The sequence below is a fragment of the Physeter macrocephalus genome, chromosome 2 (assembly GCF_002837175.3).
Source record: "Physeter macrocephalus isolate SW-GA chromosome 2, ASM283717v5, whole genome shotgun sequence".
Classification (NCBI taxonomy): domain Eukaryota; kingdom Metazoa; phylum Chordata; class Mammalia; order Artiodactyla; family Physeteridae; genus Physeter; species Physeter macrocephalus.
In genome coordinates, this window is record NC_041215.1 from 39,987,292 (window position 1) to 39,999,304 (window position 12,013).

Below are 12,013 nucleotides of genomic sequence, written 5' to 3' on the forward strand. Positions count from 1 at the left end.
CACGGGGGCCAGGAGGCCGGGATGAGCCGGTGCCGGTCTGCGGGGAGGCCGCAGGCGGGGGAGGCCCCGCCTCAGCCCGGGGCAGGGCCACCCCCTCCCCCCCACCCCCTTCACTCACTCGCCGGAGGCCAGGGGCCCTCGGCCCAAGGGGGGAAATCAATCCCTTGCTAATGAATAAAAAGCCCCCTTTATTTCACTGCTGTGTTTGGTTCATTAAATTTTCCACAGATTTGCAGAGAAGAAAACATAATCAATAAACCTTGACAAAAAGTGAACGTGTGAAAACGGCCGGAGAATGCAAAAGTGAGATAAAAGTGCTATCCGATCACAGATTTCAGGGGCAGATGACGAGCCCGAGCTGCCGAAGAATCTCAATGGACCATCACCCTTTTGCTGCTTTCCCTCCCTTTGCTGAAACTCTTCATTCAAGACAATAGGAAATGCACTAAAACTTTTTTCTTATGCTAATGCCTGAAACCGGGCACTCACAGTTAAAACACACTTCCCAGCAACCTTTTTTTTTTAAACGACACACACACAAAACCACATTAACTTTTTCACTTGAAACCAAAAATCTCAGAAACAGTTTAATATGAACTCTTTGGTCACATCTTAAGTGAGTTATTTTCCCCCATGTGTGTCTTTTTTAAGAAGCCAGAATCAGAACACAAACCAGTATATTGAGGTTGCTTTTGTTGATGAAGGAATTGGGGAAAATAAGACACTAAACATGCAGAAAGTCTGCTGGTATCGCTGGTGCACTTCCCCAGGGGGTTAAACATAGTTTTGTAGGTTAAGGATGTTTTGGTCACCCGCAAAATCTAACAACAATGATCAATGATTTTTTTTTAATCCTTTAACGGTCCACAGCAAACACTCAAACTCATTTTGGAATACGTAATAGTATTGAATCTGGTGGCAAGTGTTTATTTAAAACCCACGAAGCTGTTGCTCTTTACCAAAAGACACTGCCTAACAACAAACAGGACCCCTTCCCAAACGTCTTTTAAACAAGCCTGAGGCCACAATTACAGAGAAGCCTCCCTTCCCGGGAGCCTTCTTTAGAAGCCAGCGAGAGTCTAGTTCACTGAAATTGCTGCCTATTCCGGTGGCTAGTACAATCACCTATGCGGCCTCTCTGTATTTTCTGGAATCTGAGAATACAGTTTCTCTCTTTGGCATTCTTCACGTGTTTCACGTGTGCGAGCCTCTGACACTTACTGAAAAGAAGAAGGGGGGGCGGGGAGCTGCTTCCCCGGGGTTCCATTTCAAAGGGCCCAGCAGGTACGGCTGCAGTGGTCCACAGCTAGGTCCACCTGGCCTGGCCTGGCTGTCCCCGCGTACCGGGAAACAGGCCCAGGCCCAGGTAGAACCCCATCCTAAAGAAGCAGGGCAGGTGGCTCCACCTCCCTGGAGCCAGCGTCACCAGCAGGAGCGAGCGTCATTCAGATGAAAGGAAACCCGGCTGAACACACACTTGCCCAAGGAAAAGGCAGGCTGCCCTACGCCTTGAGTCCACAAGGATGTGGGACTTGGGTTTTGCGCTTGAACAAGCCAGCTGGGTGTGTAGGGCTCACACAGCCTTTCCAAGTGTGCATGACAACCTCCTGGTCCCAGTTGGAGGGAATCGCTGGCATCTGTGGGGTGACGGGGGTCCCCCCACCCTCCGCCGGGTGGTCAAGAGAGGCCCTGCTGGAAGAAGGGTGTTTATTAGGCAAATATTCAATTTTGTCAGTCTGCCTGCTGAATCCCCGGGTTGGCTAATCCAGCCCTAGGGGCTGCACTGTGTACAGGGCACGTGTGGAAGTACACAAAGCATGAAGTATTTGTGTATCTTTCAGTCTGCAGTGCAAACAAGCCAGCTACAGTACACAGCCCCCAAGGCCCCTGCGGCCGGGCAAGGCGTCGCTGACCAGCGGCCCTGCGGCCCCCTCTTCCAACCAGGCAACTCAAAGGGTTTTCTCTGTTCCGTGTCCTCCCCACAGGCGGGCTGGAGCATCCCTGAGAACATGGACGGGCCCGCCTTCCTAAGGCCGCCGGGCCAGAAGGGCCTCTCTAACCCCACACACCCTTCAAGGTGGGCCAAGCCAAGAGTCCCCTCCAAGGCCACGGGCAGGGTCAGTGTGAGTTTGGAAGCAGCCTGAGAGGCCCTGCTGAAGTAGTCTGAACCCTGTGCAAATTCCCCTCCAAACAATCCCCACGGAAGATAAAAAACCATCCCTAACAGCCAGTCCTGCCCTGTTCCGGTGAGCCCAGCCCTGCTTTGGAAGTGTTTCTCTCCCTCCCATTGGTATCCTCGCCCACTGACTTTGAAAACAGACTGCTCTGACTATAATCTGTCACTAGCTGCCAAACCAAGAGACCGCTGGGTCACCTGAGGGCTATTTCCTGGCTGAGTGGGCCCCTCACCTCCACTGCCTTAGTTTAACTCCCCCTAGAATCACTAACTAACCTCATGAAATGAGCGTATTTCTCCCAGGAAAGGGCAAATACAAACCATCCTAAAATATCACAAACTTGAACTAACTCTGAAACGCTCTGACAAGTGACAATTCTCCATACGTCTAGGTTTGAGTGGGACCTAAAATCTGGGGGAGAACATCTCCATGGTATCCTGTAACCCTCAGCTGTGAGGGGGAAGGACTAAGTCAGGGAAAACGAAAGCAAGAAAGATGAAGGAAGAAAGGGACCAGGGAGGGTCCGCAGGGATGTGGCTGCAGTGGCCTAGAGGCTATGGTCTAGAATTCCTGCCCCAGGGCGGACCAGAAGTCGGGGAGAACCTAAAGGGCACCAAAACTCAAGGCAGCCAGGCATAGTCAGGCTCCCTGAGGAGACCAGCCCAGGGCGCCACGCAATGACTTCTTTCCCGGCAGAGCCAAGTGCAAAGCCGCTCCCAGGCGCCCACACAGGGAAGCCACCGAGGGAAGGAAACCCCCAGGCAAGGTAAGGAAATGGGCGGGGAGGGGTCTCGCAGGCGAGGTGGCTAGAGCAAACAAGTCTCACGGGGGCACCGGTGGCGAGCCCGCCTGTTCCGTGGCTTTCCACGGCTGTACATTTTGGATTTCACCGTTTATTTACTTTCCTTTCTGGCACCGAGCCCCCGAGCACTCCAATACAATATTTGCTTAAACACTATTTTATGCCGCTTGCGAGGGAAACGTTTACTTTCAAATTCTCCAACATCCCCCTGAGCCTCGTCAGCAAACAGCATATGAGCGTTTTACAACTGCTCCTTTATCTGGAGCTGTCGGGATTAAACCTTCACACGCCCGGCGGGGGCGGCGGGGCGGGGGCCCAGGACGCGGCCGCGGCCACTGGGCTGCAAAGTCCGCGCCGCAGGCCGAGCACCGCCCGGGATGCCCGGGCCGGAGGGCAGAGGAGCGCAGGAAGGACCCCCGGGGCCCGGCACCAGACTCCAGGGAAAAGTCTACTTTTCCAGCCGGGATCAACTCGGAAAGCCACATCAAAATGACACAAAAGAGAGGCGAGTGGAGGAAGGCCCCCTGGGGGAGACCCAAAGCCTACGAGCGTCCCTGCGGCCGGCCACCCGGGGTGAAGCGCGCGGGCTCCATCCCGAGCTCCCCGCGCAGTAAAAGTCGGGTTTCCTAGGAAATGACAGCAATTACTGCTGGGCTGAAACGGCGCCGAGATGGGTGGACTTCCAGCTCCCCGACGCGGCGGGCGCGCTCACACAAACACACACAAGCACGCGCCCCCTTCCTCCTCCCCCCTCTACACGCCCCCCCGCCCCCGTCCGGGGAAAACGCTCCCCTTTCTAAACCCTTAATAGGATTGGCGCCCAACTCTCTCCGCGCCTCTCCCCATCCATCACACACAGATCAAGTTGCAGTAGTGGATTTTTCAAATTCCTCAGCAAATATACTTGTTGAGAGATTGCCGTGGGGGGGGGCGCCGACGATGAGTGGGGGCGGGGAAGAAAGTGCGGGGTGGGGGGGACCCGAGGAAAGGGCGAGGGATTACGCGCGGACCCCTCCGGGAAGTCAAGCGGCTCTCGGGGCGGAGGGCAATAGAGGCGGAGGAGAAAAGCGAGGAGGGAGGCCGGAGGGAAGAGCCTGACCGAGGGGGAGGGGGCAACAGGGCCTGACGAGGGGGAGGAAGGAGCGAGAAAGAAAGAAAGGCAGGGCTCGGGACGGGCTGCGCTGAGAAGTGCAGTCAGAAGTTCGCAGCGGCCGGCTGCAGCTCCTCCACCGCCGGCACACTCCCGGAGACACACTCCCTGGAGACACGCTGCCACCGCCCACCTCTGGAGCTTCGCAGCATCCCAGCCTCCGGCGCTACCCCACCTCCCGAGAAACCAGCCCCGGGCTCGGGCGAGGTGGAGGCGCGGTGGAGGCCGGCTGGCTGCGCACCCCAAGAACACCGGCTCTTTCCCCCAGGTGGGGAGGGGGATGCAAAATCGCCCCCCGGCTACGAGTTCCTAGTCCCCGGACCCCCCTACGTCCCCCCCCCCCGGCTAGGCCGGAACCCGGACCCGGGCCGCCCGCTAGCCCGGTGCCCGGATCCCCGGGCCGTGGCGCGGCTGCCCGGCCGAGGGACCCTCCGAGACGGCGCAGCATCCCCTCGGCCCGGGGTCGGCCGGAGTAGGGGCCGCTTCGCGACGAAAAGCAAGCAAAAGAAGGCCAAAGCCACTTTACCGAGGGAGACAAAAGTTTGCCTCTAGCACGCAGGTGGCCTCCGGGGCGCCGAGCGGTGCCTGCGGGCCCCCATCCCAACTTGGCTGGCGCGGCGAGCCGCCGCGGGCTGCCGTGTGCCGGGACTCAGTCCGGCCGGGGCGGGGCGGGCCAGGCAGGGGAGGGGACCGAGAGGCGGGCGGGGGCCGGGCCACCCTACCGCTGGCGAGCGAGCAGCTCCCCGAGGCCCGGGCGCGCCGCGCGGCCCGCGCTCCTTCCTGCCGCTCCGCCGGCTCTTCCTCGCCTTCCTTCGCGTCCGCCGCCGCCGCCGCCTCCCGCTCCTCCTCGAAGACTCATTGATGGGAGTTTGAAAAAAAGTCCGCGGAGCCGTGCTGCCTCGGCTGGCGAGCTGCGGCACTCCCGCGCTCCAGGCCGCCGCGCGTCCGCACGGCGCAGCGCCCCCGCGCGCACGGCTGCAGCACACCGGGCGCCGGGCCCCCGCCCGCGCCGCGCGCCCCCGCCCGGAGGGGACCCGGGGGACCCGGAGGGGAGGGGCGGCCGAGGACCCTCCTCCCCAGCGCCTGGGAGAGAGAGCACACCTACGAAGAAAGTTCGAGCAGAGAACGCAGGAGCGCGCCAGTCTCCAACACTTTTTTTAAGGCGCTGGGGGCGGGGGCGGGGGGGGGGTGCGTCGCTAACTCAAGTCAGATGAGCTCCGGAGCCGAGGCGCGGGGAAGGCTGTTTTCAATCTCTGAAACCCCCCTCCCTCCCCGCCTCCCTCTTCCCCCTCCGCCGGGAGATGCCCGGGTCGCCGTTCCCAGGGCGCCCGCTTCTGCGGGCGCCGGGGCGGAAGCGGGGGACGGGAGGGCGGCGGGGAGGGAGGCTGCCTCTAGGGGGGCTGGTTCTGCGCCGACCCTCTGGCGGCCAGGGGCGCGCGCAGGTGTCGGGGTGCGGCCTGCGCACCCCCCGCCGCGACTTGCGCGAGTCGCCCTCTGGGCGCCTGCTGGTGAGAAGCGAAGCAGCTTTCTAGGTTCGGTGCCTGTGTGTTTGGTAGGAAGGGTTTTTGTTTGTTTTGTTTTGTTTTTAGAGACTCCAGTCAAGCTGCCGCAACCAGATGGAAGTAATCAGAACCTAACAACAACAGAGGAAGAAAAGAAAAAACCTCACTGAATTTTCGGGCCAAAGTGTGTATGGGTGTGTGTGTGAAAGAACTTGCTTAAGCAAACTAGGTGACGAGCCCTGGGCCCTGAGGCCGCACCGCAGCCCAGCACCGACCTGCCCGGCTTGGAGAAGCGCGGCGGGGTGCCTCTGGCTGAAGAGTCCCCCAACCCCTCGCTGGCCCCCAGCCTCTCTAGGGCTGAGGGTCCTCCCCCAAAGAGTGCCTCACTGGGGGAGGTTTTTTGTTTTTCTCTCTAATGTCTGTGGTGCACTTACGATGTGCTGGGTGATGCGTTATATTTCTTTTACATTATTTAACCTACAAAACTCTGTGAGGTAGGTTTTCTTCTCCCCCATTTTACAGGTGAGAAGACTGAGGCTGAAAGAAGTGAAGTAACTTGTCCAAGGCCAGAGCACTGAACTGCCATCCTCCACGAATTCAGTAGGTTTAGTTGAACCATTAGCTCAACTAAATTCATCCTGTAGGGGGTGGGGGTGAGAGCAGCTCTCTCCCTTCAGCCCTCCTTCCTACAGTTGGATCTTGTCTAGAATGCAGGGGGACCAAGTTCTCAGAGACCCAATTCTACCCTCCGTTCACCAGCCTATCTTACTGATGTAATCCCTTTTTCTCAGTAGCTCTCTCCATTTGCCATTAACCCTCCTCTAACTTTATTTTTCACTTTTTAATCAAAGAGGGAGCATTATCTTCCCTATTACCTACCTTCCTTTTATTCTCCTTACATTCATTTACATGACAGAACAATTTCTTCTTGATCTAGAAAAATATATGTATGCAGAACACTATCACAACAATTTGATGCAATTTCTCAAATAGGCTCTCCAGATTTGGGGGGGAAAAAAAACCTGCAGGGTTTTTTAAAAAGCAAAACTTGCAGAACTCAGTGTATTTATTAAAGGGAAGAGAAGTTTGGAAGGGACTTTCTCTTTAAATCTGATCAGATTCACCATTCCTCCATGCTATTTGTTTAAATTCCTGCTGAGCTTTCAGACACAGGCTCTAAGGAGACAGGAAAAGTAAACTCTCCCTCCCTTCCTTGGCCATATTTTAATGACCCCACTCATATCTACCCCATGAAATGTGCAGAACCATTTCATGTTACTGGAATATTAGCAGCGTTGGCTGATTACTTCATTACAAGCTTGTCTCTGTTGGTTTCCTTGTGTTGTTAAGTTGGCGAAGAAGTTTAAACAAATCGACATTTTGGGATAGTTCCTTTTCTCTGTTTTTCTTCTCAGACCCGCTCCACTCCTGCTGGAATCCAGGCACTCCATAACCTTTCCTGGCTTATTTTGGCAAGAAGGTGGCTGTTGAGAAGAAGATGGAATCTTTTGGTTTGAGGAGAGGGTGTAAACATCACGCCTTGATCTCTAGATGGTCAGAAGTCTGGGCACTGAGCAAAAACAGCAGAAGTTTTGGAGTGGAGGCAAACTGGTAGAGCAGAGAAGTGAACGATGGACACAAGGTCCTGGCCCCAGGTCTAGAGCTAAATGTATGACCTTGGGCGAGTGCCAGTTCGTTCAGTCAGCACCTTTCTGTGTGCCAGGTACCATTCCAAGTGATGTGACATCACAGTGAGTGGAATGAACGAGATCCTTCCCCTCATGGAGCTTAATGTTTCATGAATAACCACAGACAAATACATAATCGCAAGCTGGGTAAAGAAAAAATACCAAGTGATCTAAGAGCTCACGATGGGTGACCTGAACTAACAGGAGGCAGCAGTTGGGGGTGCCGATAAGGCTTACCTGAGGAAGCGAGGTTGCACTGATAGGAAGACGGAATGAAGGATCAAAAAAACCAAAAATCGATGTGTGGAACTAGGTTAAGCAAAAAAGCTTCTGCACAGCAAAGGAAGCAATGCACAGTGTGAAAAAGCTTATGGAATGGGAGAAAGTACTTGCAAGCCATATACTGACGAGGAGTTCATTTCCAAAATATGTAAGGGTCTCCTAAAACTCAATAGCAAAAATACAAATGACCTGGTTAAAAAATGGGCAAAGGGCCTGAATAGACATTTCACCAAAGAAGGCATACTGATGGCCAACAGGTACACGAAAAGATGCTCAACATCACTCACCGTCCAGGAAATGCAAATCAAAACCACAAGGCAAGGGACCTCCTGGCGGTCCAGTGGTTAAGACTCCTCAAGCTTCCAATGCAAGGGCCACGGGTTCAATCCCTGGTCAGGGAACTAAGATCCCACATGCTGCTCAGCCAGAAAAAACAAAAACAAAAAAACCCACAAGGCAATATCACCTCACACCTGTTAGGATGGCTATCATCAAAAAAACAAAAGATAGCAAGTGTTGGCGAGGCAGTTGAAAAAATGGAACCCTAGTGCGCTGACAGTGGGAATGTCAGTGCACAAGTAATGTTGAGTGAAATTAAAATGGTACAAAATAGTGTAACCATTATGAAAAATAGTATGGCGGTCTCTCAAAAAACTAAAACTAGAATATGATCCAGCAATCTCAATTAGGACCTTGAAAAGATATCCACACTTCTATGTTCATCGCAGCATTACTCCCAGTAATCGAAATAGGGGAACGACCCAAACGTATGTCATCAGATGAAATGCATAAAGAAACTGTGGTATAAACATACAATGGAATAACGTCCTTAAAAAAGAAGGAAGGGACTTCCCTGGTGGTGCAATGGTTAAGAATCCGCCTGCCAATGCAGGGGACACGGGTTCGAGCCCTGGTCTGGGAAGATCCCACATGCTGCAGAGTAACTAAGCCCGCGAGCCACAACTACTGAGCCTGCACTCTAGAGCCCGTGAGCCACAACTACGGAACCTGTGTGCTGCAACTACTGAAGCCCGCGCACCTAGAGCCTGTGCTCCGCAACAAGAGAAGCCACCGCAATGAGAAGCCCGCGCACAGCAACGAAGACCCAGCGCAGCCAAAAATAAATAAATAAATAAATAATTTAAAAAATGTAAGAGTGTAAATCTCATGTTAAGTGTTCTTACCACACAGAAAAAAAGGGATACAAGGAAACTTTGGGAGGTGATGGATATATTTGTTATCTGGATTGTGGTGATGGTAATATGAGTGTATACATATGTCCAAACTCGCCAAATTGTATACATTAAGTAGGTACAATTTTGATACACCAATTCTACCACAATAAAGCTGGGGGGCGGGAATAGAAGGGCTGAGGGAGAGTCAGTGAAGGGAGGGAAGAGGGGGAAGCAGTGCTCCGATTCCCTCTTTTCTCTTTCTGTAAAAGGAACCTGTTGACAAGAAAATCCAGGCACAAAGAGAAGTGGCTTGTGCATCTTTGCACAGTGTTCCAGTTACTAGGGTTGTGTAGCAAATCACCCTCAAACTCAACGGTGTAAAACAACCATTAATTATGCACAAAGATCCTGTGGGTCAGGGTTTTGGACAGAGCATCATGGGGCCGGTTTGTCTCCCCTTCACAGTGTGCGGACCTCAGCTGGAAGACTCCAAGTCTGGTGCTGAGGTCATTTGAAGACTTGCCGCCTCACACTGCCTGCTGTTCATGCCGGCTGGTGGCTGGGGGCCTCGGTTCCTTTTGGTCTGGACATCTCCATGTGGTCCAGTACTGAGACTAGTGTGGGCTTCCTGAGACTAGTGTGGGCTTCCTCACAGCGTGGTGGTTGCTGGGTTCCCAGGGTGAGCATCACAAGAGATAGCCAGGCAGAAGCCCTATCGCTTTTCAGGAAACTTTGGAAGTCACCCAGCATCACTTGGCTGCATGCTTTTCATTGAGACCCAAAGTTCTGCCTAGATGCAAGGGCAGGAAAACTAGACTCTGCTTCTCGATGGGGAAAGGCAAGATTCTGAAGAGCATGTGGGGGCAGAAACGGTGCTGAGGCTACTTTTGGAAACACACAATCCACCACACAAATCTGGCCGGAGACACAGAAAAGACTAGAAAAGGGCTCTGAGGTAGCCCACCAGGTGTGTCATTTAGTGGCGTGGCCACAAAGCCCAGGAGCTAGCACTTAGACGCACTAGAAAGAAGTGAGACACCCAATCCCTACCCTCAAGGAATCTACGCTTTCGTCAGGAGACACGCAGATTTGGCCACAACTGAAGGACACAAGATGATTTAGTAAGTGAGGGGTGGGCGGTGGCTAAGAGGGCGTCAGAAGAACAAGGGCCAATCCCCAAAGGAGACTGATCCTGTGTTATGCTTCCAGGGGTCCTGAGATGGCCCTCAGTCTCGCCCACTCCTTCCATCCCAACATACCTCCCAACAGGCTGTCTGGGACCAGTGACACTGTGAAGTCAAGAGTGAATCCTATGACTTTAGGCTGTGTCTGTTATTACAGTGCAGATACACCTGAGAGGGCTAACACAGACCCTTGCTAGGGGATACTCCTTACCACTGTGAATAAATTTATCAGATCCTTTCCAAAGAACCAGCTTCTATAGGAGAACTAAACAACATAAAGATGGCACCTGAAGGGGCACCAATAAGAGGACAGGTACACAGAGGGAGGATGCCAGGTGGGCCAAAGACCAACAATCATTTCTGATTTATAGCCCAAATCTTCAACCCACTCCCAGACAACGTTGTGGGATGAAGCAATGCAGAGACTCACACAGGGGATTTGTGCAAAGTTGGGAGATGTTCAGAACCCCTTCCCACAGAAGCAACCAGCGAAAATCCTTTTCCCTCTTAGGGCTACCCTAGAGGACACAGTGGGGAGGGAGTCAAGTGTGGAAGGACCAAAACTCTTTGGCTAATGGGTACATTCATGCACACACACGTATTCATTCATTCGGCTCTGTTGAGCTTCTACCATGTACCGTGAACTTCAGAGATGAAAAGATGAATGAGCTACAGCCCTTGCTTTCTTCTACCTGCTAGTCCCTGTCTGGGTGGCACTCCCACTGGCCCCTGTGTCGCCTCAGAGCAATAAGCGCTCTGAAAGATTTCCAAGTGCAGGGTAGATTAGGAAAGGAAAGACCTGGGGAAAGGGACCAAGGGACATTGATGCAGCCTTCCTGGGAGGGGAGAGAACGGAAGGGCATTGAGCTGGAGAGCAGGCAGCAAAATCAGCAGGGCTCAGAGATCCAGCGAATGTCGGTCAGGCTTCCTTCCATCTCAGGGCCAGCCCTTGAAAGAACTTTTCTCAAGATGCCTTGTGGGTTTCTTTTTTTTGTTTTGGCTGTGTTGGGTTTTGTTGCTGCGCGCAGGCTTTCTCTAGTTGTGGCAAGCGGGAGCTACTCTTCATTGCACAGGCTTCTCATTGCGGTGGCTTCTCTTGTTGCAGAGCACGGGCTCTAGACGCGTGGGCTTCAGTAGTTGTGGCCCACGGGCTCCAGAGTGCAGGCTCAGTAGTTGTGGCTCACAGGCTTAGTTGCTCCGTGGCATGTGGGATCTTCCCAGACCAGGGATCAAACCCGTGTCCCCTGCATTGGCAGGCGGATTCTTAACCACTGCACCACCAGGGAAGTCCCCTTGTGGGTTTCTCAACCGAAGTGAAAGAGGTAGCGTCATCTCACAGACATCAGTGGTTCTAAGGAACATCAGTAGGCCTCACCAGTCACATAATAACGAAAGACACTATTTTAAGACAATTTAAAAAGAAATTATTTGATACAAATGAACTTATATACAAAACAGAAATAGACCCACAGACATAGAAAACAAGCTTATGGTTACCAAAGGGGAAAGGGCGGGGAGGGATAAATTGGGAGGTTGGGATTGACATATGCAGACTGCTATATATAAAATAGTTAACCAACAAGCACTTACTGTGTAGCATAGGGAATTATAGTCAATATTTTGTAATAACCCTTAAGGGAAAAGAATCTGAAAAAGAATATATATATTATAACGTAATCACTGTGCTGTACACCTGAAACTAACACAACATGGTAAATTAACTATGCTTCAGTTAAAAAAAAAAATCAGATCAATGTCTGCTTAGGGACAGAGGAATTGGGGATGGAGGAATGGATAACAGAGAGGCAGGCATAAGGAAACTTGTGGGTGATCTCTAGATCATTACCTTGATTGTGGTGATGATTTGTTGGATGCATATAAAAAATTTTATATGTAAAAAAGAGAAATTATTAAAGACTCCTAATTAAAATGTGATGAAATCTTTACAAGATACTGGACTGACCCACACGTTGATCTTAAGGATAGACACTCCCTGCCTATAGTGTATCGAATTTAACTTAAATTAGTCGCTTCTCTAAGGATTTACCAGGAA

At 52.6% G+C, this 12,013-nt stretch overlaps 1 protein-coding gene and 1 long non-coding RNA gene across 2 annotated transcripts in view; one reads left to right on the plus strand and one right to left on the minus strand.

The window, feature by feature from the left end:
- GLI2 (GLI family zinc finger 2) overlaps positions 1 to 4,764 on the minus strand; it is a 250,812-nt gene extending 246,048 nt beyond the window's left edge. The window contains exon 1 of the mRNA XM_024117097.2: positions 4,656 to 4,764. The gene's annotated coding sequence lies outside the window, so the exon portion shown is untranslated. The remainder of the gene's footprint in view (positions 1 to 4,655) is intronic.
- A 958-nt stretch (positions 4,765 to 5,722) lies between these two features.
- LOC129392457 (uncharacterized) lies at positions 5,723 to 8,703 on the plus strand. The gene is made up of 3 exons (XR_008618330.1): positions 5,723 to 5,815; positions 6,154 to 6,231; positions 7,047 to 8,703. It is a non-coding gene; the product is annotated as an uncharacterized lncRNA (long non-coding RNA).
- Positions 8,704 to 12,013: the final 3,310 nt, after the last annotated feature.